Source organism: Fundulus heteroclitus, chromosome 14 (genome assembly GCF_011125445.2).
Source record: "Fundulus heteroclitus isolate FHET01 chromosome 14, MU-UCD_Fhet_4.1, whole genome shotgun sequence".
Lineage (NCBI taxonomy): Eukaryota > Metazoa > Chordata > Actinopteri > Cyprinodontiformes > Fundulidae > Fundulus > Fundulus heteroclitus.
Window position 1 is genome coordinate 32,815,231 of NC_046374.1, and position 27,153 is coordinate 32,842,383.

The 27,153-nt window shown below is 38.2% G+C and overlaps 3 long non-coding RNA genes across 4 annotated transcripts; all 3 read right to left on the reverse strand.

The window, feature by feature from the left end:
• Positions 1-2,167: 2,167 nt before the first annotated feature.
• On the reverse strand, positions 2,168-2,887 carry LOC110368201. Its single transcript, XR_004932659.1, has 2 exons — positions 2,814-2,887; positions 2,168-2,665 (listed from the first exon to the last, which is right to left on the reverse strand). It is a non-coding gene; the product is annotated as an uncharacterized LOC110368201 (long non-coding RNA).
• An 11,552-nt stretch (positions 2,888-14,439) lies between these two features.
• Positions 14,440-16,016, reverse strand: LOC118565860. The gene is made up of 3 exons (XR_004932673.1): positions 15,981-16,016; positions 15,362-15,429; positions 14,440-14,693 (listed from the first exon to the last, which is right to left on the reverse strand). It is a non-coding gene; the product is annotated as an uncharacterized LOC118565860 (long non-coding RNA).
• Positions 16,017-17,104: 1,088 nt separating this feature from the next.
• On the reverse strand, positions 17,105-19,203 carry LOC118565841. 2 transcript variants are annotated; one of them, XR_004932643.1, is made up of 3 exons: positions 18,908-19,203; positions 18,298-18,660; positions 17,105-18,165 (listed from the first exon to the last, which is right to left on the reverse strand). It is a non-coding gene; the product is annotated as an uncharacterized LOC118565841 (long non-coding RNA). The 2 variants fall into 2 exon arrangements; XR_004932642.1 differs by having other exon boundaries at positions 17,105-18,168; positions 18,908-19,202.
• Positions 19,204-27,153: the final 7,950 nt, after the last annotated feature.

Genomic DNA, 27,153 nt, shown 5'->3' on the forward strand with positions numbered 1-27,153 from the left:
TATCTGGAGATGCGCTGATAATTATGGCGTTTAGAAAGAAGCAGAACAAAATGGAGGATTATAAAATGTCGGGATAGTTTCGCTTTGACGCATCAGATCTGCGGACATTTCATCATTGCCATAGTTTAATAATTCTGGCAAAAAAAAATCATTGATATTTTACCGAGTATTTACGTAATGATCGAGTTGTGTAACAGAAATGGAGCATTTCCACCATTATTGTGCATTGAAATCATAATTAAGCTGAAATTAACTTTGCACCGAAACATTTTTACGCACCAACGCAGCGCATAAAAGTCTCTTCTATGTGCGAATTAGATGCATCAGTTATATAATGGTGAGAAATTCAGCTTTGTTCAACATATTCAGCCAAAACCTCCTGCACAGACTTTATAGAGTTGCTGTTAATGTAAATATGTTTTATGCAACAGTAGTGAAAATAACAAAATGCGCAACCTACCCAGAAACAGGAAGAAACAGGAAGAAGACGTCCAACTGCTGCTGCTAAAACGATGTTCCAACATAAGATAAAGTTTCCTTTAATATTTTAACTTTTTAAACTCTCTGAAGCTGCAAACAAAAACTAAAGCTGAGCTTTACGGATGTTCGGTTCTGAAGGTCGGAGAAGAAAAACTTAATAAATGACTTCCTGCTTCTAGAAAGCCATCCCACTTTCATGCTATCGTTTCCCACTCTGTGTTTCTCTTAAAGCAGCCTGGTTTTTCCACATAATTTAGTTTATGTTGTTTGCTGAACTGTTATATAATTGTAAATGATTGTGTTGAATAAAAGCAGCTTTAAGACGAGCTGTAGGTGAAAAAAGGAGCAAATAAACAGTTATTGTAGTGACATAAGGCAGCAGTACCACATCCACCCCCTAGGGGGCAGATTATTTAAAGCAGTGAATTATTTGGTCCAGAAATGTAAAATACTAATTTATAAACAGAAACAATGAGCTGATTTATAATAAAACACCAAACTTTAACAGATCTAAAGACATAAAATGTTCAAACTGCTTAATTTAAGTTTCAGGATTCTGTTATTAGTTTGTGAAATTACAGCTATAAAAAAATAGAATATTGTGACAATGTTTAATATTTTTATTATTCTTTCAAGAAAGTGAAACTGATATTTTACAGATCCATTAAACACAGCATTAAATATTTTAAGCCTTTATTTCTGTTGTTTTTAATGATTATGGCTTCCAGCATAATGAACCATATTTACTTATACAGCGTTTCAAAGCACAACACCTGATTGACCAGACTGCTGGAAAACAAGTAAAATACAAAACAGAGATAAAACAAAGTAAGAACCCACAGAAAACATTAACACAGAATAATTAAAACTCCAATCATTGTCAAACTCCCTCTGTGTTAAAGCCACAGAGTCAAAGTGTGTTTCCAGTGAGATTTAAAGGCCTCAGCTCAGGGAGCTTGTCTTCTATGCAGAAGCTGCTCATTTCACAGCTTTGGGGCCACAACAGAAAACACTGGACCAGCTCTGAGTTTCCTCTGAGACTGAGGAACCATCAGCAGCCTCTGGTTAGTGGACCTGAGGGAACCAGGTGAGGGGTGTAGGGGTGCAGCAGGCTGGACAAACATGCTGGCCAGGACCATTAAGAGGCTTAAAAACAAAGAAAACTACTTAAAATTCATCCTGAAATAAATGGTCAGTCAGTGGAGAGAGGCTGAAACAGTGATGTGTTCTCGTTTCTTTGATCCTGTTATTAATCACTCTGCTGTATTTATAATACTTGTAGACGTGACAGAGTGACGTGATTCTGGTTAAAAGTTACAATAATGCAGCCAGGAGGTTCTAACAGCATTAATCACTGATTCCAAGCTACGCCTAGAAAGAAGAGGTTTATCCCTAGAGAGACGTCTGTGGTGAAAATAAGGATTTTACCACTAAGTTAATGTGGATTTTAATTAAAGCTAAAGGCAGCATCCATGTTAACCCATAAAATGCTGACATCAGGCTTCTAATGAGGTCAGGGTGGAGAGATCAGCTCTGGTGAAGATCACTTCTAGTTTACAGTCGTTAAGATTCAGAAAGTTAAGAATCATCCATGGTTTGATGTCACAAAGTCACCCAGGGGTGGCCAGGGAGGTTAGGGAGGATTTCCAACTGGCTGGTGGTCAGAATGTTGTTGTTTTTTCTGCTTCTTCTTCACAATAATAAGTTACAGCTGCAGGTGGAACAACGTCAGATTCAGTTAATCTGATATTTAGCATTAACCGGAGATACAAACGACCTCTGCTGATATGAAGAAAGTAAGAAAGGAACTGGAGTTAAAGTAGAAAGGGTCTAAAACATCTACTGAGTACCAAGATATAAAACAAGTTATTGTGCATTTAAAGTCATGTTTTATTGTTTTGATAGATTTCAAAAGTTTAAATATTGTTAATTCTTTAAAACAGAAGTTCAAGATTTTTCTCAAAATGTCCTTCAAGAGTTCAGATGATGATTCTCAAACACACTGAATGTTTATATAATACTTGAACCCCCCTTTTTTTCTTCTTCTTCTTACAGATAAATGTAAAAACCAGGACAATAATACATAAAACCACCAAAGCTGCTGCTGCTGTGATCCAGATGATCTTTGTCCGTCTCTCTGGTTCTGGAGTCAAAGTTGGTCTCTGAGGTTGAAGCTGATCAGCAGCTGCTGGAAAAATGAAATTATTTATGTTCAAAACTTAGATTAGAGGTTTTAACTTTATGAGAATGATATTTTTCATGTATAAATTTCTCAGCAGTGTAACTGTTAAAATGAACCAGAAAAGATTTATTTAAGAATTATTTCTTCTCACCAGAGACGTTGAGTCCACAGGATCCAGAACCAGAACCATCATCAGTCTGAACATCACAGTAATACAGACCAGAGTCTTCAGTCCTCAGTCTGGACACATGGAGTCTGATTCGTCCTTCTCTGAGGACGTCTTTGTCACTCTGGACTCGTCCTGAAAACTGTTCATCCTGAATCTCTGACACCTCAACACCATCATGAACCTGATAAAGGATTAATTCTTTCCTAGGAGTTAACAAGCTGCAGTAGATGAACAGAAATCTCCAGGGTCGATCAGGTGTGGTGGTGAAGGTCCACTCCAGAGTGATGCTGTGGTTCTCCTCTGCCTGATAGGAGCTCTGTGTCACATTCACTACAAATGTTGCTGCTGAGGAGACAGAGAGGGAAAGAGAGGAGCAGACACACTGAGAACTGGAACATGGGAGTCTTTAAACTACATCTCTAGAGCTTTCTGTCCCATGATGCTCTCTGTGCTGTCAGAGCTCTGCTTGATGCTCTTCAAGTCAAACTGCTTGATCAGATGCAGCTGGAGGATTGAAGTGTTCCCTTCACTGACAGACTTTTCACTGATTATTGATGGATTTAGACTGAACAAAGAGAAGATGAAAACTGACCACAGAGACATGAGTTGAGGATGATGAGCAGCAGGATCCTGCAGATCATCTTCTCCCTGTGAGAGGAGACAGAGGAGGAGAGTCAGCAACACATCAGCTCCAGCATCACTCCCTCATAACCAAAGATTTATATGTGGAACGCTTCCTTGTTGCTGTAAACTGGAACATATAATGTAGTGTCGTGTAGCTTTTCTTAAAAAAAAAGCTTTTCTCTGTCCTAAATTTGCAGAGCCAATTTAGGACAGAGACATCTCAATAAAACAGAGACACCAAGGTAGAGACCAGCTAATGAAGGTTAATTAAAAGAAGAATGACATAAAATACAAATAAGCCCCTGTGAGCAGTTCTAAGACAGATGGATGGATTAATAGAAAAAGAGGAAACAGACAGAAGCTCCGTTAGAGACCATATAAAGTTACTTTTCTAGTCTCACCTGGAGTCCAGCAGATGTTTCCACTCAGCTCTCATCAAGCAGATTTATGTCTGATGGAAAAGAAAAACAGAAACAAATCATTTAACCTGATGCAGAAAAAGTCCGACAGGACTTTAACTGTGAAAGCTGGCTGCTCAACAACTGGTGTTTGTCTAACTTTGACCTCCTCTGAGAACAAAAGAGAACAAAGTTCAAGTCCATGAAGTTATTTCTATCTATCAAAGATGTTCTGTGAACTAGAACCAAGCTTTTTACACTTTCAGCATTTGGATCACTGAACACAGTTAAGGTTGGTTCTGATGTGTTGTTCAAGTTGGACTCAGCTTTTAGAAAAGGAAATATTTATTTCTATCTGAAGAGTTTTTTTCTTGTAAATGAGAATTTGTTTCTCACTGAGACGCCTGTATAAATAAAGGTTAACTAAATAATTCATTAAACACACATAGTCTGACTTACAGAATAAAGTGTAGCTTCATTTTAATATTAATGAGGATGATACTCAGCAAATAATTCAGGTTTATTTTTATAAGTCAGCTGCTGGGTAAGAACCGTGGGGTTATCAGTCTGTTATAATTCATGAGGAGAAAACATCAGGGAGGAAAACCTGGAAATCACTGAAAGATTTGTTTTCTTTCTCTTCACAGTTAATTCATCACATTAAAGTCAGAATAAACATGACAGGATATAGATGAATGTGTTTAGGTTCAAAGTGTCTCATTCTCTGTGTTCCTCTGATAACTTGTTTTGGTTAAATTAGTTTCATGTAGAGTGGATTCAGTGACTATAAATTCATTTAGACCCGGTCCGCTGTGTGGTTGTTCATTCTCTCTCCGCCTCAGGCTACTTCCGTTAAACTTGTCCTCCTCCTCGCTACTTATGCAAGTAGCGAGGCAGTTTAAGAATTATTTCATAAAGTTTATTCTTAGTTCCAAACACAGTTATTGTGCATTTAATCACATTTTCTGTCTTGCCCAAAGTTCTTCTTTCCTACAGCCCACTTCCACCACATCATGACCTGTTATGCTGTTGGATCTCGACTTTCAGCTCTCCTTCTGGGTGTGATCTGCTTTCGGTTTCTTCACACCAGCCTTCTGCTGCCTGACTGGCTGCTGCAGCTGAACGTCTCTGTAGGCGGAGCAACAACAACAACAGCAGCAGCGTGTTCCTGTCAACCCGCCTACAACGAGTGTCTGATCTCACCGGGTTTTCAGAATTATACACAGTTCTCCTCCATTACCTGTAGCTATATAATTTGAGGACTTTTATCTTTAAAGTATTCCTTAAGGTTTAGCAGCTATCAGCAGATCACTTTTGTGATGCTGACTGGCAGACAGACTGTAATAACACTACAGACACAGAAAGGAGGGAGAGCCCCACATGACAGACATCTACAAACCGCACATTCTGATCATCAGCGGCTAAACGAGATTCAGAGGCTGCTACAAAAACTGGTCTTGGCCAAAGTAGCTTTGTGTTGGAGGGAGTAAAAACATTCTGCTTCTATGTAAATATAGATATAAAGGTTTTCTAAGCTCGAACGTGCTTTGCACCTCAGGGCCACCGTAATTTTCAGATAAAAAAAATACACTTGTGAGAACATTAAACAACTATCAGATAAAACAGTGAAACACAGCAGACATAAACTACTCACCTTCTCCTCTGTTCCTTCAGCCTGACTCTCCTCTAGCCTGTTTGGTTTAATGAACACAGAACCTGGAGGTTTGGGATTCTCCTCCTGTGTGGTACATTCAGGCATAGAGGCGGAGTTAAAACAGGAGCTGTGACGGTCCTTCTACATTAGAATGAATGCGAGGCGACAGTGGGAGTTTTAGCGGAAGTAGCCTGAGGCGGAGAGAGAATGAACCAAACAGTGGACCGGGTTTTAAAAATAGAGGAAAAGAAAGAAACAGTTCTTGTCAGCTTCCTCTAAGTTTTCCTGCTTGTTTCTTTCTATAGAGCAGATCTGTCGTTCTCCTCAGGAACCTCTGGCTTTAACAGACTGGATCCTCAGCAGATCAGTCAGTCTGTTTTATTTTACCAAGATCTCTGGGGTCAGGGAGCTGCTGCTGAAGGTTTACCTGTTTCACTGATTCTGCTTCTTCAGCAGATTTAGCCCAAACACCTCAGCTTAGAGATTTAAGCAGAAGCTGAACAGCAGCAGTTTGGTCCAGATTATCTGCTCTGAATCTCAGGGAGGAGATCTTTGACTTTAACACAGAGAGGAAAGCAGAACATCCATTAAATCCCTCCTTGGTTTCTAGATTTCATACAGTGATGATGTTTTCACCTGATGAACTGACAGACTGATAAAATAATAATAATAAAATAAACATTCCCTCTTTAGTCCTCAGAGGAGAAAAGTCAGGTTAAGCCATTCCTCAGGGAGCAGAGAGCTGCTGCAGGAAACAATCTGTGGTCCACAATATTTCATGTTTAACCAATGAAAATAAGAAGTTATGGTAAAGTAATGGTAACAGCTTGGTGACAACTCTTCTGCTTTAGCTTTAATAACAATATATTTCTGCGTCATAATGACACCTGCCAGCTTTTCTATCAACCCCCGTTTTAAAGTTGGTCAATAACTTGATGATCAGGTTGCTGAGTTCATGCAGTCATGCTTTAGTTTACTGCTCCTTCCAGTTCAACACATTTCCTCTCCTCTATAACAGGGACCTGCAGTCTGTGGCTCATTAAGCCTCAGTTATGACTCCTAAACATTTAAACAAGGAAGTGAAACTTGCCCTTTTTAGTGCTGCCCATTCAGGTGAACAACACAAGCTGAACACAGAGTAAACATATCAGCCAAGACAACACATGACCTTTGGCCACTAGCCTATACAACTATCTGTCCCAGAGGTTTCGGGTTCAACTCCCACAGACTGCCACTCTGGGTCTCTGAGCAAGGCCCTTAAATGAATGATAAAAATATCAAAATTTGTTACAATATTCTATTTTTTTCATAACTGTAATTTCACAAACAAATAATTTCCATCCATCCATTTTCTGACCCACTTAATCCCTCATGGGGTCACGAGTGGTGCATCTCCAGCGTTCACTGGTACACCCTGGACAGGACAAACAACCATTACAAACAAATAATTTAATCCTGAAATTTAAATGGAGCTGTTTGAACTTTTTCTGTCTTTAGATCTGTTAAAGTTTGGTGTTTGGTTATAAATCAGCTCATGGTTTCTGTTTATAAATTAGTATTTTACATTTATGGACCAAATGAAACACAGACATTCACGCGCGCTGTCAGACAGACCCATACAAACAGACACCCACGCGCGCGCGCTGTGGTGCACGGCCGCCCAAGGCTCTGTCTGTCGGAGTGTAAACCTGACACTGATATCTCCGAGGAAGAGGAAGACCAAGGAGGAATACCAACAATGGGTCTGAGCCACTGAGCTATATAATACACTGAAGTGCTAATCGCACGCTGTTAGAACGAGTCGATTTGAAGCCACCAGCCGCCATATTGGTACTCCCTATTTCCCCCAGTAACTAGGGAATATGTGCGCTACAGCATCGAATAACGAGGATTTTCTCATGTTCAGGGAGGCTTAAAACTTTTAAAATGTCAAATGCCATATACTTTTATTTTATGTTCTAAAACTATCAAGTACTGAGAAAGTCATGTGCTGAATATACAATATACAAAAACATATTTACATATGTGTATACATATATATATACATATACACATACTTATATATATATATATATATATATATATATATATATATATATATATATATATATATATATATGTAGATTTAATATGAATAACATGTAAAATATTTCAGCACCTAATTTCCTAGTAGTTGATAGTGTTAGTACATCCACTGACTGTAGAATTACCTGTGAAACGTTTTCACACAGCTAGAAAACTGCTTGTTGTTGCAACCAAATCCTATGGGATTCTGAGAGAGTAGGGAGTAGCAAGATGGCGGCCAGTGACTTCAGTTTTTCGCCAAAATAAGCACTCGAGTGTATTATATAGCTCAATGGTCTGAGCGTGTGGAACTACAGTGTCCCTCTCGCCTCGATCACAGCCGCCTGCTTGGTGAACACTCGCTCACTGGATCCAGCTGGATTACAGTGAGGAGACGACGACGAGGAGATTGAGGACGGCTTGTTCCACGAGTTCAAGAAGTTAAACAGGTGGGCTAACAAGTCTAAAAATGCCTCCAAAAACGACACTAAACAGGATGATGAATATGTGACAATCGCCAGTGTAAATGAACTGCTGCTGTAACAAAAAGCAATGTTTACCGCACTACCACCCTTAGCAAAAAGTAGTTTATAGAAGTATACTAAAAGTGCACTAATTATACTTAAAATCAGGCAGTGCACTTAAAGTTTACTTATTCTAAACTATATGTCATATACTTAATAATAGTATAGTCAAGTGTACTTGACTTATACTGAGAAGTATAAAAAAGTCTAAGAGTAAGTAAATTATTACTATAGCTATATACTTAAACACTGAATCTTGTACTTGTACTGTGTGTTTTTTTTTCTTATTTCTGCCTCAAGGTACTGATACTACATATGTCCTAAATTAGTAAAGAATGAAAGATGAATTTACTAATGCTTACATTTGTATTTTTTACTACTTTTTGCTTTCAGGTACTATATAATGTTCTGTTCTGGTTTATGTTTATTATTTGGTTAAGTTTAGCTCTTTCCTGTTTTGTGTGTTCTGTTTAGGCTTATTTGTATCCTTAGACTTGTTCTGTTTGCTCCCTTGATCATTTCCACCTGGTTTTAGTTAATTGGTCCCTCCTTGTTACCTTGTCTGCCCGCCTATTTAAACCTCTCTTAGTTTTCTGTTTGTTGCCGGGACTTCACACTCTTTTCGTTGGTAAGAGCCCTCCTGCATTTTGTTCTTGTCTGACCTGTTCTTTGTTTTTTTGAGTCTGCCCAGCTTTTTGGTGTCAGTATCATCATCAGCCTGGGACCTGTCAGTTTGCCTGTTTAATTCTCTCACCTTCAATAAACACCTCAAAAGGATTACTACCGTGTCCGGCTGAGCTCTGGGTTCATCTCTACACAAATCATCACATACTAACCCTATTTTAAACTTTGGAACTGATCGTATTCAAGATCATATAGTGCTGGTGTTTATAAGTTTACAGTAAATTGATTTGTATTTGATTCATCTTTGTGTAACGTAATGTCAGGTCTAAATACCTAAAACATCATACAACACAGGGAAAGAAAGGCACAAAGACAATTAGTTTGGTTTGGCTCGCTGAGACCCACTCTGCCGGTCTCAGCGTTCTCCTCGGGTTTTATTAAGTTTGGGGCGTTTCCCTAGTTACAGGACTGAGGCTGTACTGAAGGGTGGGGGAACAGATAGTTTACAGCCTCAGTTGTCAACAAAGATACACAGGTGAGTAATCACGTTCAGTCAGCACATAATCTTGTAGTTGAGTCTTCTGTTTCTTTGCACAGACATGATTAAGCTATCACGTGAGCAATATGATTATATCAGAAGCTTACATTACTACATCGTAACAAGATAAATCAGTTATTGAAGTATAAACATTAACATAACTTAAAACACGCAGAGACAGGGAAACATGTGACTGACTTTATTGGACAAGTTCTAGTCTCTTTCACAAGCATTTGGCAGTAGTTTTATGTACACTGCATTATCTCTTTCAACAACACATTTGGTTAGAATCATGTCAGGCACAGCATTAACAGTTTAAGTTTTTTAACCTCAAACAAGAAAGTACTTTGTATATTGATCTGTGAATCTTTACATAAAGGTCTCTCTGATTTAGCAAGTACTTCAATTAAAACACAACATAGTCTGGCACATGAACACAAAGCAGAAATTTGATGTGAACAAGTTTGTTTAAAAATAACCAAGTCATTAATTAATTATGAAGGGGAATTACCAGAAAGTAAAAGTCATTTTTTTAATTTAGACTTCTATTGGCCTCAAACACTGTGTTGCAAAGGGTACAATGATTATAACAGTGTATACAAGGCATTTTTTCACAATAAAAGTTAACTTCAGATTGTGATGAACCTCTAAATTCTTCGTGGAAAATCAGACCTGGAAACGTTAGGTTAAACATTTCCAGTAAGTGAGTAACTGCTTTGCTTGTTAAATTGTGTTGCAGCACATATGACATGAGCATCAGTAGACTTTCTCCCTTAGAAAAAGATGCACCAGGGTGTAGGGGGTTGTCACCATCTGCTTGGTCTTGAGAGGATACAAGGAAAATAGAAAATATGTATGTATGAATGAAAATGAACAGCAGCAAACTTAAGCAGTAATCTCCATCTAGCATAAAGTATTTGCCTATAGCAAAATTAAAAACAATTGATGCATAGTTTAGAAAGTAACTCCCCTAAGGGTTACACAACTTTTGTAATTTACCAAAAATATAGTTCGATATTGATAATTTTGAAAATTGGAGGCAACTGGACTTCAGCTTTTTTTGTTCTTTTCTTGTACATATGGAGGTGGAAATTTTAAATTCCCTTTATATCTCTCTATAAGGCAGATGAAAGTAGCAAATCAGCAAGCTCACAGGACATCTAGAAGGCGATCTGCTGTATAAGGTAGGCATTAAGATGTAAAGAAAGGGTTTTTAGAATTCCCCTTAGGTCTGAATAGCTAGATTGTTTAATATATTGTTCTATTCATTAATGAGTTTAAAATCAAAGGTTTACATAAAGAATTATTACAACTCTTTAAACAACTAGGAAAAGCCCAGATGATGGCGCCATGTCTTCGGAAAGTTCTGACGAGTTGACTGGCAAAGTTAACTGGAGGACATAGACCTTTATTATTGGAGAAATGTCATGTAATCTGAGAAAACTAAAAAGCAGATTTTGGGCCACAATGCCCACCATTACATCTGGAGGAAAAAAAGGGGGATGCTTGTAAGTATACGAGTTGCAGCATTGTCATGTTCTTTCTAAGAAGTTTGACCCACACACAGAGCACACTTGGAGACAAAAGCAGCTTCAGATGTTTATTTTGAAACGTACAGAAACCAAAGAGGATTTCAAGTTGGTTGTTCGAGGGAAAGGAGCCAGAAGAGAACGAGAGAAAGAACGAGAAGGAGAACTCCGAGATCAGGGAGCGCAGGACCCTAGCCGGGGGGAGTGGAGCAGAGAGACGGCCTCAGTGAATAGCTGAGGAGATCTAACTAGAGGACGTCAGGGCTCGAAAAGTCTCTTGGGACGGGACCCGAGGCAGAGGCAGACCACTCTAGGTTAACACTCTGGCATGTTCCAGCTGTCTGAGCGCAGTTCTTATAGCGCCGCCGCACGCTGCTGAACGAGCCACAGGTGTGTGTCCCGCCCACCAGTCAACACGAACCACCTGTGAGGAGGAGAGAAGGAAAAAAGGCTGCGCTGGCAGAGGAAAGCACGGCGCAGCCTGCTGAGCCCTGACAAGCATCATGCTTCACTTCATATGATCGATGGCATTTTGAGAAAAAAAAATTTTGTGGAAATATTGAAGCAACATATAAAGATATCAACCAGGAAATTAAAGCTCGAGCTCAAATGGACAATGGTATGTTGTCCGATTCAAAAGTTACCAGATACAAGGCTTCCTTAGTACCTGGTATCAGACTGAGGAAGTGCATGTAAACTTCTGATCCTGAAGATATTAATAATTAACTCTGACATACTCTTTCTCCCATTATTGTGGCATTTACCAAATCTAAATCACTTTTTCAGTTGTAAATGACCTAAAACAAAAAAAGTTTGGTATGATTTAACTTCAGGCAGCAAGAAAAAAGGTGTATGGGTCTATTTGTTAGTTTGTAAACTTCCTGTGACGATCTTTATCTTTATTATTATTACTACGTATTATGTCCAAAGGTTTTATTTTGTGTAATAAACTTACTACTACTAGCACTGTGTTTTTGAACTACTTTCTACATACCACTTTAAATTCAGGTGTATTTTCTCCAGCACTATTCCCCTACATTATGTCTTCATCGTCAGCATGGTTTTCACCTTGATTACTAGAAGTATCAGTCAAATCGTCTTCAGAATTTGACAGAGCTTCTTCATTCTACAGGGTAACAATAAAAAAAGAGCAAGCATTTATATAAAGAACACATATATAAAGTACCACATACAACATTGAATTTACCTCAGTACTGAGAGCAGTACCACATGTATATTGGATGTAGACATTTCAGAGTTCCACATCTACCCCTTCACTAGTGGAAGAGTCCATACAGTGTTCTTCTGTGTTCATTTTGTTATTTTTATAATCATTCTACATATGAACAAAAGAAACATAGTTGAAAATATAGTTTTATAATGATGTCTGAATTTGTGCAGCTAGTGTGCTTTAGCTTTTTGCTGGGTTAGGCTAAAGGATAGGTTTGCTACTACAGCAAACTTCTTACTACTTATACTGCAAAATGTGTGTACTAGTGACATATTGAGGGTGTAATTAGAACCCCTCTGAAGAGTATTACTCTGATAATAAAATTGACCTAGCGCTTTGCCCTATCCCCCAAAGAAGCAAGCAAAAAACATCCCAATAAGGCTACAACTGTTATTAGAAGTGTACCTTTTGTATGTTCATATCAGTCAGGGTAGTTGTGGAAGAGTTCTCATTATTGAGTTCATCCTCATAGCTGGAACTGCTGGGTTCTTCCTCCCCATCAATCAGTGTTACTCATGGGACCGTCTTTGTTGTTGTCAGTATTATAGTCAGCATTCTCTAGATTCAAAACATATATATGATGAATACCTGAATGAATAACCTCATTTATATCAAGTCCAATCCACAAATCAAAAACAGAGCCTTAGCTGCCAATAATAAATGAAAATCTACTTAATTATCACGTGAACCAGGCATTACCAAGATAAATATGGGAATTTATCCTGGGAACAGAAGATGCTTTGACATCAGGGTTCTCTCCAGGTGTTTTTATGAGCTAAGTTGGGGGGAGCAATATTTTTTATTTTATTATTCTGTGCTTCACCTATATCATCTTTCTTTCCTGTCTCTTTGTTAATTAAGCCCACCCCTATTTCTTTCTCTTTTCCCAATGTTGGGAGGTGACATTTGTGCCTCCCATTAATATTCAAACTATGTTCTTATTTTCCAATGTTCTTAGTGGCAATCATTTTGAGACTAGTGCCCTGCTAAGCCTAAATACACTGGCGAGTACCCTGCCATTTTTCAAGAATTAAATGCATTTAATAATTTGGAAATAAACATTCCCACTTGAGAACAACACTGGGTCATTTTGTATTTACCTGTTGAAAGGAAATGTCCAAAAGCCTAATAGTGGAGGAATTCCTGCTGTCAACATCTGTAACTTCTCTGCGGGATGCAACAGGCTGACTTATGTGTTCTTCTGTGTGGTCCTGCAGTTCTGTCCTAGAAAGGTGGAATGTTGAAACTGTTTATGACAACTCAAGGCATTTTATTATCCACAGGTACACTCAGTGGATTTTTAACATTGGATTTTGCCAACAAATAAGACTGTATGTAGTCCATGGGTGGCTACTGAAAAAGAAAAGACACCGAACAATAAATGAAAAAAAGAAAAAATAATTTATATATATATATATATATATATATATATATATATATATATATATATATATATATATATATATATATATATATATATATATATAATTACTATAATTTTCATTTATTGTTCATAAATTCTCTGATAGAACATCTGGACATAACTAATGAAGAACCAGGACCACAGGTGGTACTTTGTAACCAGGGGGTAAATCCACACTGTGGTTTGAGTGTTTGGTAAAATATGGACATAATGAAGACTTTGGACACGTCCAAACCTCCCTGGAGCAGAAAGTGGCTTTCTTTGGCCGAACATTTTTATCTGAAAGGACTCTGCTGCAACAGATGAACTGAGACATGAAAGTAGTTTACAGAAAGAAAAAAGTTCTCCTTCTAGATGAGACCAGAGCTGCTGGCTTGATGCTCAGACTGCCTCTCAGAGACAATTAGTTACAATAAAAGTTTAAATAAAACCATGCTGAGAAAAAGACTGATACTGACAGCAGATTGAGAGAATTAGCAGATAGAAAGTCCTTGGATTGAATTTTTACCACAGATCATCAGGGCCGGACCTGGACATTTGGGGACCCTAAGGAGAACATGTTTTGGGGGATCCTTCTTTACCATAAGCACACAGTTAAAGATGCTTAAAACCAAATGCTTGTGCCATTATATCCCGTATGCATAATCTTTGACCTCTACAACCAAGGAGTATCATAGTGGAGTTATCTCCAGCAGATTCAGCAGTACAACCACTGCTAGATGTGTGGGGATGGAGACCAGAACCTTACAGACAGAGAGCCAAGGGGGGAACTTCTCCCTGAAGGCAGAGCTTGTTAAAACCTGAAGCCCAAAAGCAGAGAAACCTGCTTAGACGGCTGGAGTTTGACCCTGAGTTCATCCCAGCATCACAAGGTCACAGGTTCACACAGCAGGGATATTATGCTACCACTGCTGGATGCTAAATTGGTAAAAATGGGAATTTAACAGCTTTAACCATTAAATTAGGAGGAGAAGAGTTTTAGCTTTGAGGTTATTTTTGTAATAATAATTTAATTTTTGACAGATTTCCTGCCAGCAGAGCCTGCAGCAGTAATTCATGTATTTCTGGACGTCTCCAACTCAGAGAATGATGAAGGCCTCTAACACAGCCATGCTCCACCTGCTCCTGGACTGGCAGAGACGTTCTAACCCCAAGCAGAAGTCCAAGCAGACGGGCCAACATCTGGAGAGAATGGGGACGGGTCCCGGCTGATCAGGACCAGGGTTCTGGTCTTGCTCCACCATCCAGAGGTTCTGGAGGGAAGTGGCAGCAATAAGCTCAAAGCTTCTGTGTTTCAGCATCAGTCCTCTGGGGACTCAGTGCCTCATGTCTCCACCTTCTGCTGCACAGAGACGCCGTCCTCCTCTGGCTGAAGCCCTCGTCTTTAAGAGACGCTCAGGCTTGGCTGATCTTCATTATTTACTTTATTAAATGGAGAAAATGAGCCCAGTTAGTCTATTTACTGAGGAAACAGTCGACTGCTACGTCTGAATTAACCTGAGTCAACATGAGGTGCTTTGGGTTCAGGTTATATTTATGTAATTAAGCCTTAAATATCCATGATTTAACATTCCTGATACTGACTGCCTCTGTTAAACACTTTCTCATGTAGTTTCAGGTCAAAGTTGATTTCTCAGCTCAGAGGAAACACTGACAGTAAACAGATCTGGTGATTTCAGATCTACAAATTAAGAGTCATTTCCCCCTCAATAGTATTTATGTCCTTATTCAGCACTAATGGAAGTAAAAGCAACTCCAGCAGCATCTGCCTGCCTGTAGAAAGCATCAACAGAACCTAAACTGGGCCAAGAAATCTGAGACCTCCTTCATAATCTGTGGGCTGAGGTTCTGTTTACAACATTCAGCAATATTTTCATATAATATCTGTTTTTTAGAGCTTGATTGTAACTCAGATCCTCACCCAGAGCAGCAGAACTCAGGATCCCTGTCAGAACCAGGGAGAGGGTCCAGTTTGGCATCAGTGAGGTCCTGGACGGATTAAATAAAACCCACCAGGCTCAGAGTTAATGAGATTATTTATTATTATTACATTATTATTACTTAAAATGTTTATACACTGTTTATCTGGAGACGCGCTGATAAATATGGCGTTTAGAAACAAGTAGAACAAAATGGAGGATTATAAAATGTCGGGATAGTTTCGCTTTGACGCATCAGATCTGCGGACATTTCATCATTAGCATAGTTTAATAATTCTGGCAAAAAAGAATAAAAATCATTAATATTTTACAGATTATTTCCATAATGATCGAGTTGTGTAACAGAAATGGAGCATTTCCACCATTATTGTGCATTGAAATCATAATTAAGATGAAATTAACTTTGCACCGAAACATTTTTACGCACCAACGCAGCGCATAAAAGTCTCTTCTATGTGCGAATTAGATGCATCAGTTATAATGGTGAGAAATTCAGCTTTGTTCAACATATTCAACCAAAACCTCCTGCACAGACTTTATAGAGTTGCTGTAAATATGTTTTATGCAATAGTAGTAAAAATAACAAAATGCGCAACCTACCCAGAAACAGGAAGAAACAGGAAGAAGACGTCCAACTGCTGCTGCTAAAACGATGTTCCAACATAAGATAAAGTTTCCTTTAATATTTTAAGTTTTTAAACTCTCTGAAGCTGCAAACAAAAACTAAAGCTGAGCTTTACGGATGTTCGGTTCTGAAGGTCGGGGGAAAAAACTTAATAAATGACTTCCTGCTTCTTGAAAGCCATCCCACTTTCATGCTATCGTTTCCCACTCTGTGTTTCTCTTAAAGCAGCCTGGTTATTCCACATAATTTAGTTTCTGTTGTTTGCTGAACTGTTATACAATTGTAAATGATTGTGTTGAATAAAAGCAGCTTTAAGACGAGCTGTAGGTGAAAAAAGGAGCAAATAAACAGTTAATCTAGTGACATAAGGCAGCAGTACCACATCCAGCCCCTAGGGGGCAGATTATATAAAGCAGTGAATTATTTGGTTCAGAAACGTAAAATACTAATTTATAAACAGAAACAATGAGCTGATTTATAATAAAACACCAAACTTTAACAGATCTAAAGACATAAAATGTTTAAACAGCTTAATTTAAGTTTCAGGATTCTGTTATTAGTTTGTGAAATTACAGCTATAAAAAAATAGAATATTGTGACAATGTTTAATATTTTTATTATTCTTTCAAGAAAGTGAAACTGATATTTTACAGATCCATTAAACACAGCATTACATATTTTAAGCCTTTATTTCTGTTGATTTTAATGATTATGGCTTCCAGCATAATGAACCATATTTACTTATACAGAGTTTCAAAGCACAACACCTGATTGACCAGACTGCTGGAAAACAAGTAAAATACAAAACAGAGATAAAACAAAGTAAAAACCCACAGAAAACATTAACATTGAACAATTAAAACTACAATCATTGTCAAACTCCCTCTGTGTTAAAGCCACAGAGTCAAAGTGTGTTTCCAGTGAGATTTAAAGGCCTCAGCTCAGGGAGCTTGTCTTCTATGCAGAAGCTGCTCATTTCACAGCTTTGGGGCCACAACAGAAAACACTGGACCACCTCTGAGTTTCCTCTGAGACTGAGGAACCACCAGCAGCCTCTGGTTAGTGGACCTGAGGGAACCAGGTGAGGGGTGCAGCAGGTTGGACAAACATGCTGGCCAGGACCATTAAGAGGCTTAAAAACAAAGAAAACTACTTAAAATTCATCCTGAAATAAATGGTCAGTCAGTGGAGAGAGGCTGAAACAGTGATGTGTTCTCGTTTCTTTGATCCTGTTATTAATCACTCTGCTGTATTTATAATACTTGTAGACGTGACAGAGTGACGTGATTCTGGTTAAAAGTTACAATAATGCAGCCAGGAGGTTCTAACAGCATTAATCACTGATTCCACGCTACGCCTAGAAAGAAGAGGTTTATCCCTAGAAAGACGTCTGTGATGAAAATAAGGATTTTACCACTAAGTTAATGAGGATTTTAATTAAAGCTAAAGGCAGCATCCATGTTAACCCATAAAATGCTGACATCAGACTTCTAATGAGGTCAGGATGGAGAGATCAGCTCTGGTGAAGATCACTTCTAGTTTACAGTCGTTAAGATTCAGAAAGTTAAGAATCATCCATGGTTTGATGTCACAAAGTCACCCAGGGGTGGCCAGGGAGGTTAGGGAGGATTTCCAACTGGCTGGTGGTTGAAATGTTGTTTTTTTCTGCTTCTTCTTCACAATAATAAGTTACAGCTGCAGGTGGTACAACATCAGATTCAGTTAATCTGATATTTTGCATTAAGCAGAGATACAAACAACCTCTGCTGATATGAAGAAAGCAAGAAAGGAACTGGAATTAAAGTAGAAAGGGTCTAAAACATCTACTGAGTACCAAGATATAAAACATGTTATTATGCATTTAAAGTCATGTTTTCTTGGATTGATAGATCTCAAAAGTTTAAATATTTTTAAATTCTTTAAAACAGAAGTTTAAGATTTTTCTCGCAATGTCCTTCAAGAGTTCAGATGATGTTTCTTAAACACAATGTTATTATATTTGAACCCTTTTCTTCTTCTTCCTTTTACAAATAAATCTAAAAACCAGGACAATTATACATAAAACCACCAAAGCTGCTGCTGCTGTGATCCAGATGATTTTTGTCCTTCTCTCTGGTTCTGGAGTCAAAGTTGGTCTCTGAGGTTGAAGCTGATCAGCAGCTGCTGGAAAAATGAAATTATTTATGTTCAAAACTGAGATTAGAGGTTTTAACTTTATGATAATTATATTTTCCATGTATACATTTCTCAGCAGTTTAACTGAACCAGAAAATATGTATTCTTTCTTCTCACCAGAGACGTTGAGTCGACATTTTTTAGAGTCTTCATGATCACCCGTGTAAACCTGACACTCATACTCTCCAGAGTCTTCAGTTCTCAGTCTGGACACATGGAGTCTGATTCGTCCTTCTCTGAGGACGTCTTTGTCAAGCTGGACTCGTCCTGAAAACTGTTCATCCTGAGACTCTGACACCTCAACACCATCAAGGACCTGATACAGGACTAATTCTTTCCTAGGAGTTAACAAGCTGCAGTAGATGTTCAGATCTCCCCAGGGTCGATCAGGTGTGGTGGTGAAGGTCCACTCCAGAGTGATGCTGTGGTTCTCCTCTGCCTGATAGGAGCTCTGTGTCACATTCACTACAAATGTTGCTGCTGAGGAGACAGAGAGGGAAAGAGAGGAGCAGACACACTGAGAACTGGAACATGGGAGTCTTTAAACTACATCTCTAGAGCTTTCTGTCCCATGATGCTCTCTGTGCTGTCAGAGCTCTGCTTGATGCTCTTCAAGTCAAACTGCTTGATCAGATGCAGCTGGAGGATTGAAGTGTTCCCTTCACTGACAGACTTTTCACTGATTATTGATGGATTTAGACTGAACAAAGAGAAGATGGAAACTGACCACAGAGACATGAGTTGAGGATGATGAGCAGCAGGATCCTGCAGATCATCTTCTCCCTGTGAGAGGAGACAGAGGAGGAGAGTCAGCAACACATCAGCTCCAGCATCAGCAACACACAACCAGCAACATCTGAACTCCTTCAGCTCAAAGAAGGTTGTTCTGTCAGAGATCATGACTGCCACCTGCTGGTGATAAACTAATACAGCAGCAGAGAGACTGCAGGACAGCTTTCCATTCTCTGCAGCTGCTGAACTTTTCATGTGTAAAAACAGCTTCTGGGTAAAATCAGTCTGTTATAATTCATGAGGAGAAAACATCAGAGAGGGAAAGCTGGAAATCCCTGAAAGATATGTTGAGTTTACTTTCTTTTCAAAGTTAATTCATCACATGTTAAAATAATAATATCCATCCATCCATTTCCTAACCCGCTTAAGCCCTCATAGGGTAGCGGGGTAAAATAACAATGAATATTTTTATTACTATGGTTTGAAATATGATGTTTCATGATTTGTATAGGCGTCTTGGAATATTTTCATCTTGTTGCTCAAACGTGAAATGCAGCAATGAATTGTGGGTAATATACACACGGAACAGGCAACACAAACCATAGACATACTATATATTATTCACCAATGTCTAAAGCTCTGATGCCTTGACGGAGTAGATGCAATTTTGGAGAGACTAAGCCACAAAAACCTGGACGTGTAGACCTGTATCTCTCTATCTAATATTAGAAACATCACATTCTAATATAAACAATATCTTTTAATCTTACTTGTGAAAAGTTAATAGTCCGTTGATCTAACCAAAAATACGCCGCACAGTGCTGAGGTATCATTAGTGTGTTCAGCTTGAATCAGCAGGTTAGAGTAGCAGGTCGACCGCCCCAAGATGGCGGCCGTAATTCCTGCGCCGCGACAGTCAATGCGGGGTCTACTCTTATATTATGTCTATGACACAAACCCTCAGTAGGAGGAACGCGCATTTCAGCGTAAACGTCACTGAGTAAGAATTCCACACCCTATTGAAAGAGTTTAGGCCTGTCGGAGGTTGAGCTAATGGAGAGCAGTCGGATAATCAACCCCCTGGTCCCTAAAATGTAACAGATTTAAAGGCATCCACCAAAATCTGCCCTCTGGCTTCGTCATATGGAGGACCAAGTCTTCCATATAAAAATAAATACAGAAATAAATAAATGCTCAATAAATAAATAAGCATACAATTAATTGCCACCAAATTAATAAATGTAGGTAGAAATTAAATTATACAGTGAGACATAAATGTATATATCTCTTTTAATTAGCTTATTTATTTATTTGCCTTTGTAATAATTACCTTATTTATTTATTGTGCATTATAATCTTCAACTTTATTTATTAATTACTTATATTTTTTAAGTATTTATTTATGTGCATGTTATAATATTTTTGTCTGTTTTATTCTTCCTTTGTATTTTTTTACCCTATATATTTCTGTGATGCTATTTATTTCTGCCTGTCCCTTTTACATTTCTGCCTGTCCTTTTTACATTTCTGTATGCATTTCTGCCTCATTATGCAAATGAGGAGGGGCTGTGTCTTAAGGGCTCAACTTCTTCCCATTGGTTGGTTAGCATTTTACTGCATCGGTCAAATCTACATGGCTTTTCCCCGACATGAAGCATTGTTAAGTAATGTCAAACTTAGCAGTCAGACGTTCAGTGTCAGACCTCTTACGGGAAGCTGCTAATAGACTGGAAGAATTAGAACGCTGTACATTTGGGATCTGAATGTTTTTTTATGGTTTCAGATTCGGCGTTTACAGATCAATAACTCATCGGCGGATGATTTCTTCTACAAAACAGACACCTCTCCGCAACCACAGCAAGGCAGACACTGAGCTACAACCGTAGTTTCCTCAAAACGAGTCTCCCATCGCGCTGGGTGAATTACATTAGACCCTATGCAGAGCTCGCTTGATAAGAAAATACTGTAGTTGATTATAAAAGTCCCGTTGACTCCACGGAGTCAACAGGATCTAGCTCATGGTTGATCCGGTTGAGGGACTCCGATTTCGGCCAGCGTCTCTCAGATGCTCCCTCCTCCCACACGCGGTGGTGCATTTAGGGACCGTCAAAAAACATTTGAACCAAGCACTCTTTAGAAACAAAAGTCAATAAACTCCGTATCTTGTGACCACCTAAGACAAAACTAATATAAAATCAAGCCACTAAAAAACATCTGTAAGGAAAAGTCCCAATTTTTGTCTTGAAAATTGAAAATAGCTTAAAAATGAATAAAACAAGTGTGCCTTGCAGATTTTATCTATTGACATCAATTTATATTAGTTTATCTTAGCTGGTCACAAGATAATAAATTTATTGGTTTTTATTTCTCAAGAGTGCTTGGTTCAAAAGTTTTTCGACAGTCTCTAACTGCACCACCGCGTGTGGGAGGAGGGAGCAGCTGAGAGACGCTGGCCGAAATCGGAGTCCCTCAATCGGATTAACCATGAGCTAGATCCCGCTGACTCCGTGGAGCTTGAATGTCCAATATCCAAATTCAAACTAACTTCACTGCGGTGCTGGATCATGCGTAAAGACGCAGCATGAACCCCACGTGTTGCAGCTGAGGTGAAATGTTGGATCGGCTTGATGAAACTCCGCCTCATTCACAAATTAGACCAACATGGATAGAATAATGATAATATGTAGTGTTTTTTATTGCCTGGATGTGAATCTGATAATTCATATTGTGCCTTTTATAATCAACGACAGTATTTTCTTATCAAGCGAGCTCTGCATAGGGTCCAATGTAATTCACCCAGCGCGATGGGAGACTCGTTTTGAGGAAACTATGGTTGTAGCTCAGTGTCTGCCTTGCTGTGGTTGCGGAGAGGTGTCTGTTTTGTAGAATAAATCATCCGCCGATGAGTTATTGATCTGTAAAAGCCGAATCTGAAACCACAAAAAAACATTCAGATCCCAAATGTACAGCGTTCTAATTCTTCCAGTCTATTAGCAGCTTTCCTTAAGAGGTCGGACACTGAACGTCTGCCTGCTAAATATGACATTACTTAACAATGCTTCATGTCGGGGAAAAGCCATGTAGATTTGACCGATGCAGTAAAATGCTAACCAACCAATGGGAAGAAGTTGAGCCCTTAAGACACAGCCCCTCCTCATTTGCATAATGAGGCAGAAATGCATACAGAAATGTAAAAAGGACAGGCAGAAATGTAAAAGCGACAGGCAGAAATAAATAGCATCACAGAAATATATAGGGTAAAAAAACACAAAGGAAGAATAAAAAAGACAAAAATATTATAACATGCACATAAATAAATACTTAAAAAATATAAGTAATTAATAAATAAAGTTGAAGATTATAACGCACAATAAATAAATAAGGTAATTATTACAAAGGCAAATAAATAAATAAGCTAATTAAAAGAGATATATACATTTATGTCTCACTGTATAATTTAATTTCTACCTACATTTATTAATTTGGTGGCAATTAATTATATGCTTATTTATTTATTGAGCATTTATTTATTTCTGTATTTATTTTTAGATATGGAAGACTTGGTCCTCCATATCGTCAGTCTTCCAACACGGTTATTCTTACACAGTAAGCCCTGCTAATGATCTGACTATTTGACTACATGGTGTTAAAGCTGAGGCACATTCTCCACCAAAGGAATTGGAGATTTCTCAGACTGAACAATTTTCTCTTTAAAAGGCTTAAAATGTTTCCTATGGTGGTACTTAGTCAACATTTACTGGGTTGATATATCCACCAGGTCAAAATTCTCAATCATGGTGCAGGTACCAAATTCTTTACCAAAATGTCTGAATAACTTCTATAAAATCAGTTTCTATAAATTGTTTTCTGGTTCTGAAACAGGTTCTAGATCATAGATGTCAGAACACAGGTTAGTTTCTTTCTTCTTCTTTTTTTCATTTTTTTCAGATTTAATAAATCCATCCAAACGTTACAATTCAGATTGTTTCCATTTGTAACAGGTTACAGTGTTAACAACAATAATTATCAAGCTGTTAACAAAAGTTTCCATAGAGTTCCTCCACAAACTGAACAGCAGAAACTGTCAGATTAAAAACTAATCAACAATAAACTTAAAGAGACCGACCTGATCTAATGAGGATCCTCTACTGTGAGCTGGAGAAAAGTCACTGCTCGATGAAGCCTGGCTGTCACTCTCTATCAAACTCCGCCTTTTCTTTCCTGTTGCAACGAGAGCTTCAGCCATTGTAGGGACTGATGTGTCAATCAAACAATTCAACCAATCAAATCAACGGCTGAAGACAACATGTTAGCCAATTACAGCTGGAGAGGGGCGGGTCACTTGGTCATACAAATAGCTTTCAGAGCGAAGCCGGCCGGCGGCGTGGTTCGGCTGTGGCCACCGTCGGTGTCGGTAGAGCGGGATGGATATTCGGTCTAATTACCAAACTTTTGAAGAAGAGACAAAGAAGTAACCGAGAACGAGCTGGAAGCAGCGCTATTAATTTCTGTTTGAAACGTCAGCGTTGAAGTCAACACTGGAGTAAACATTGATGCTAGGAGGGTTAACTAGACAGCTAGCAGCACAAGGTGCAAAACTCATGAGTAAAACTGCCAAACTGAAGAAACTCGGGTTACTTCAGGTAGAAGGGAACTCTGCCTTTTCTCTGATCCTTGTTCTCCTAGCGGCTGTAATTACAGAACCTCTTCTAGTATGAATTTTTATTTGAGTCAGTGTTCACCCTGACACCAGTGCTCATGTTTATGTATGCTAAGGCTTGACTTTTGAATCAAGACACAGCTCTATAGGTTGCTGTATCTCACTGTTAGTTTCCATCCCAAACCAGCATAAAACCTGCCCAACTATAAAGAAAAAAACAAGCCCAAATCTCAAACTCTCTTATGTTAAAAGCGCAGAAGTATGAAACACATGAGAACATGCCACAATGTACACAAAATGTACAATCAGTCAACCAAATAACAAACAAGATCACTTTAACAACCATGATATATCAACTGGAAAAAAATAAAAACTCCTATCAATAGCTTCCCAACATGAGTAATACATCTACCTTAATATAAACTTAATTTATCTTATAGAGCTCAATCAAACATTTCTCTTTCATTAGAACTCAACACAGATATAATTTCATAGTGACACTTGATTAACCATTATTCTTTTCTTGTTTTATTATAACAATCAATATTATTCATTATAACTATTATTCATAATGATGTCAGATTCGACTCATTTAAAAAATAAATTGACCAGTAAAATTAGTTCAATGGGATGGCATTTTATTAAAATGGTTTTAGTTTTTTTCCAGACATGGACAACCATTGTGATATATATTTGAATTGCTCACAGCTTATGTCTCGCGTTATTACAACGCGATTAAAACTATTTCAAAGCAACTTGCATATGATGAACGATGAGATTGAGAAAGAGATCTTTACATCATATATCGACCCATCGACTATGGGACAAGAAAGGTTTGTGGCTTTGCTACTTATGTATGTCCACAAGGACATTCATTTAGACATCAACTAAATCATTGACATATTTGCCCAGAAGCATCCTGGAAGGTTGACATTTTTAAACCCATTATCATCATCATCATAAAGTTGAAGGTGTTGTAGAAGAGAACAATATTCTTTGTCAAGTCTTAATGTTAAAATATATTCAAAACTCCTTTATCACTTGAACCATAACAAACTGTTCTAAGTCCTTGGGTCTTTTTAAGTCATTTTTTTCTTAATATAGTTTATCTGGATGAAATAAATTGTTAAAGTACATGTATATTAAAAAATAATTTATCATTTGAACCATACCAAACCATTCTTAAGTCCTTGGGTATTTTTATTCAATTTTACTAAATAAATATCATTCCTGGAAATAAAGAAAATCTTTGTTTGATTAATTGTTGATAAGAATAATTTTTTAAGGATATTTTTTTCTTCAAACTACTTTTTAACCTTGTGCATGCTGTAAAAACCCAAGAAATTTTGTCTTCAAAATTCTTTTTCAATTAAAATAATATAATCATGCTAATTCCACTTATGTTCATCCATTAAAATGATTATCAATTCAAAAACCCATAGATGAATAATTAGGGTAGTGTGAAAGAGTAAAGATGGCATTCTTTGGTCGTTTAGCCTCACATTGTCTTGACATGACCCTTACGTGTGCACCCCCCTTTGAAAAATCCTGGATCTGCCCCTGTTCTGCTCCTTTACCAACATGTGGTGCAGATTCTGATTTGGACCTTGATGGGTCAGAATCTACCAGAATAATTTCCAGACTCTTTTTATTTCCCCATATTTCCAGTAATTCCTCTAAAGCAGCAGAGTTCTCCTTCTGGTCCAGTTTCTCCAACAACAGCAGCAGGACTTTGTTCAATCTCTCAGCAGAGAGAATCCAGCTGCTAGATCCTCACTAAATCTGACCTCAGACCAGTTCTCCCATCACAGCTGGTACTGGAGCGCCACCTGGTGGTGTATCTAGGAACTGAGCGCATCTCCAGCTGAAGGTCTGATCCTGGAACATGAGGAACATCTGGCTAATTGGATCAGTTCACTTTGATTTGTTCTGTTCTGATGTTTTCCCTCCAGAACCACATCAGAACCTCTTCATTTCTGTATTGAATGGTGAACAAGCAGCAGTGATGAAGAGGATGAAGAGGAGGAGCTGCTGCTCCAGAAACAGCAGAAATGTTGGATTAGTTAAATATCTGGGCTTTGTGGAGCACGTTCACCTGTTCAGGGTCTTTTCTGGGAGGTTTTGCTGCTTTATACAGTTTAGGTTATTAAATATTGTATAATATATTGAATGGAAAATAAATGTGTTAAAAATCAAAAATCTTTCTTTCGTTCTGCTTTTAACATAAATGAGAAAAGATTTGAGCAAAGATTTCAGTCAACATTTACATCTTCATATGTTTTGACCTTTTCTCCAACACAGATATTAGAAACTAAAATATTTTTCAGCTGTGCTAAGATATATACTGTTTTAGCTGACTCTGACCTGGGATGATGTTTTTTTATTTAAGCAGATACACTTCTGGGATTTTTCCTCTCCATGGTTTTGTTACTAATGGTAGCTGAAATATGAGTTTTTAATCACCTCCTGCATGTTTTATCAGTGCAGCTGCTGCACATGTTACAGTCAGAGACACAATATTAGCAGATCAAGCAGTTCTCAGGATCCAAACTCCACCAGAGATCATTTAACAGTGAAGATCCGATTCAGCTTAATCTTAAATCTCCAAAGTTGAAGCCATCATCAGTCTCCACATCACACAGATACATACCAGAGTCTTCAGTCCTCAGTCTGGACACATGGAGTCTGATTCGTCCTTTTTCAATTTAAAAACGTTTTTTCTTATTCCACCAAAACAAGGTTTGCAAAGTTTTAGTTGCATTTCAGCACTAGAGGGCGCAGTAGTAAAGGAGGAGGATGTGAAGCTCTGTTCCTTTAACACCGTTTCTGCTCTCACTGATGAAGACCAAGAAGATTAATCTGATTAAAAGTTCACATCATTGTCTGATGGCAGAAAAATCATCAGAGCTGCTGTCAGTCCCAGGGGACTGGTTCTGGTTCTGGACTCTGAGTTTTTGGAGCTGATCAGCAGCTCCTGGGAGAGAAAGTAAACATCCAGTAATATAACCTCATTATTTATGAACTGTTCTCCTGTCTTTTATCAGTTATTTGGACTTCATTGTGCTGTCTGCAGAGAAAAACGAGAGAATCACAATGAAGCTTCTTTGTGATCTGCAGAGACAGAAGGAGGAGCTTAATGTGCAAAAGTGAAACCAAACATGAACAGAAACACCAACAATAAATAAACTGCAGGGAGCGACTCTGTGTCCACTAGACATAATTTGGCTCCAGCCAAGAGAAAAAAAGTATATTTCTGAGATTATTTTAGGGGAAAAATAGAGAAAACTTCAAAGATTTAATGAAAGTGCAGGGAAATTAACTTCATATCAAAATAAACCTGCATTATAGGACTAATGTGACGTCATAGAAAGAGAAAGGATATTTATCTAAAAATGCTTCACGAAGCAGTGAAAATAAAACCTGATCTAATGGACTGGAAGCTCACAGTACCGCGCTAAAAGCTCTAATAAGCCAATCCAGAGCCATAGAGCTAAAAAGAGTCGCGACACTCCCATTGGACTCCGTTGTACGCTGTTTGCCGCCCACTTCCGGGGTATGCAGCCTCGCATAGTTCCAAAAAG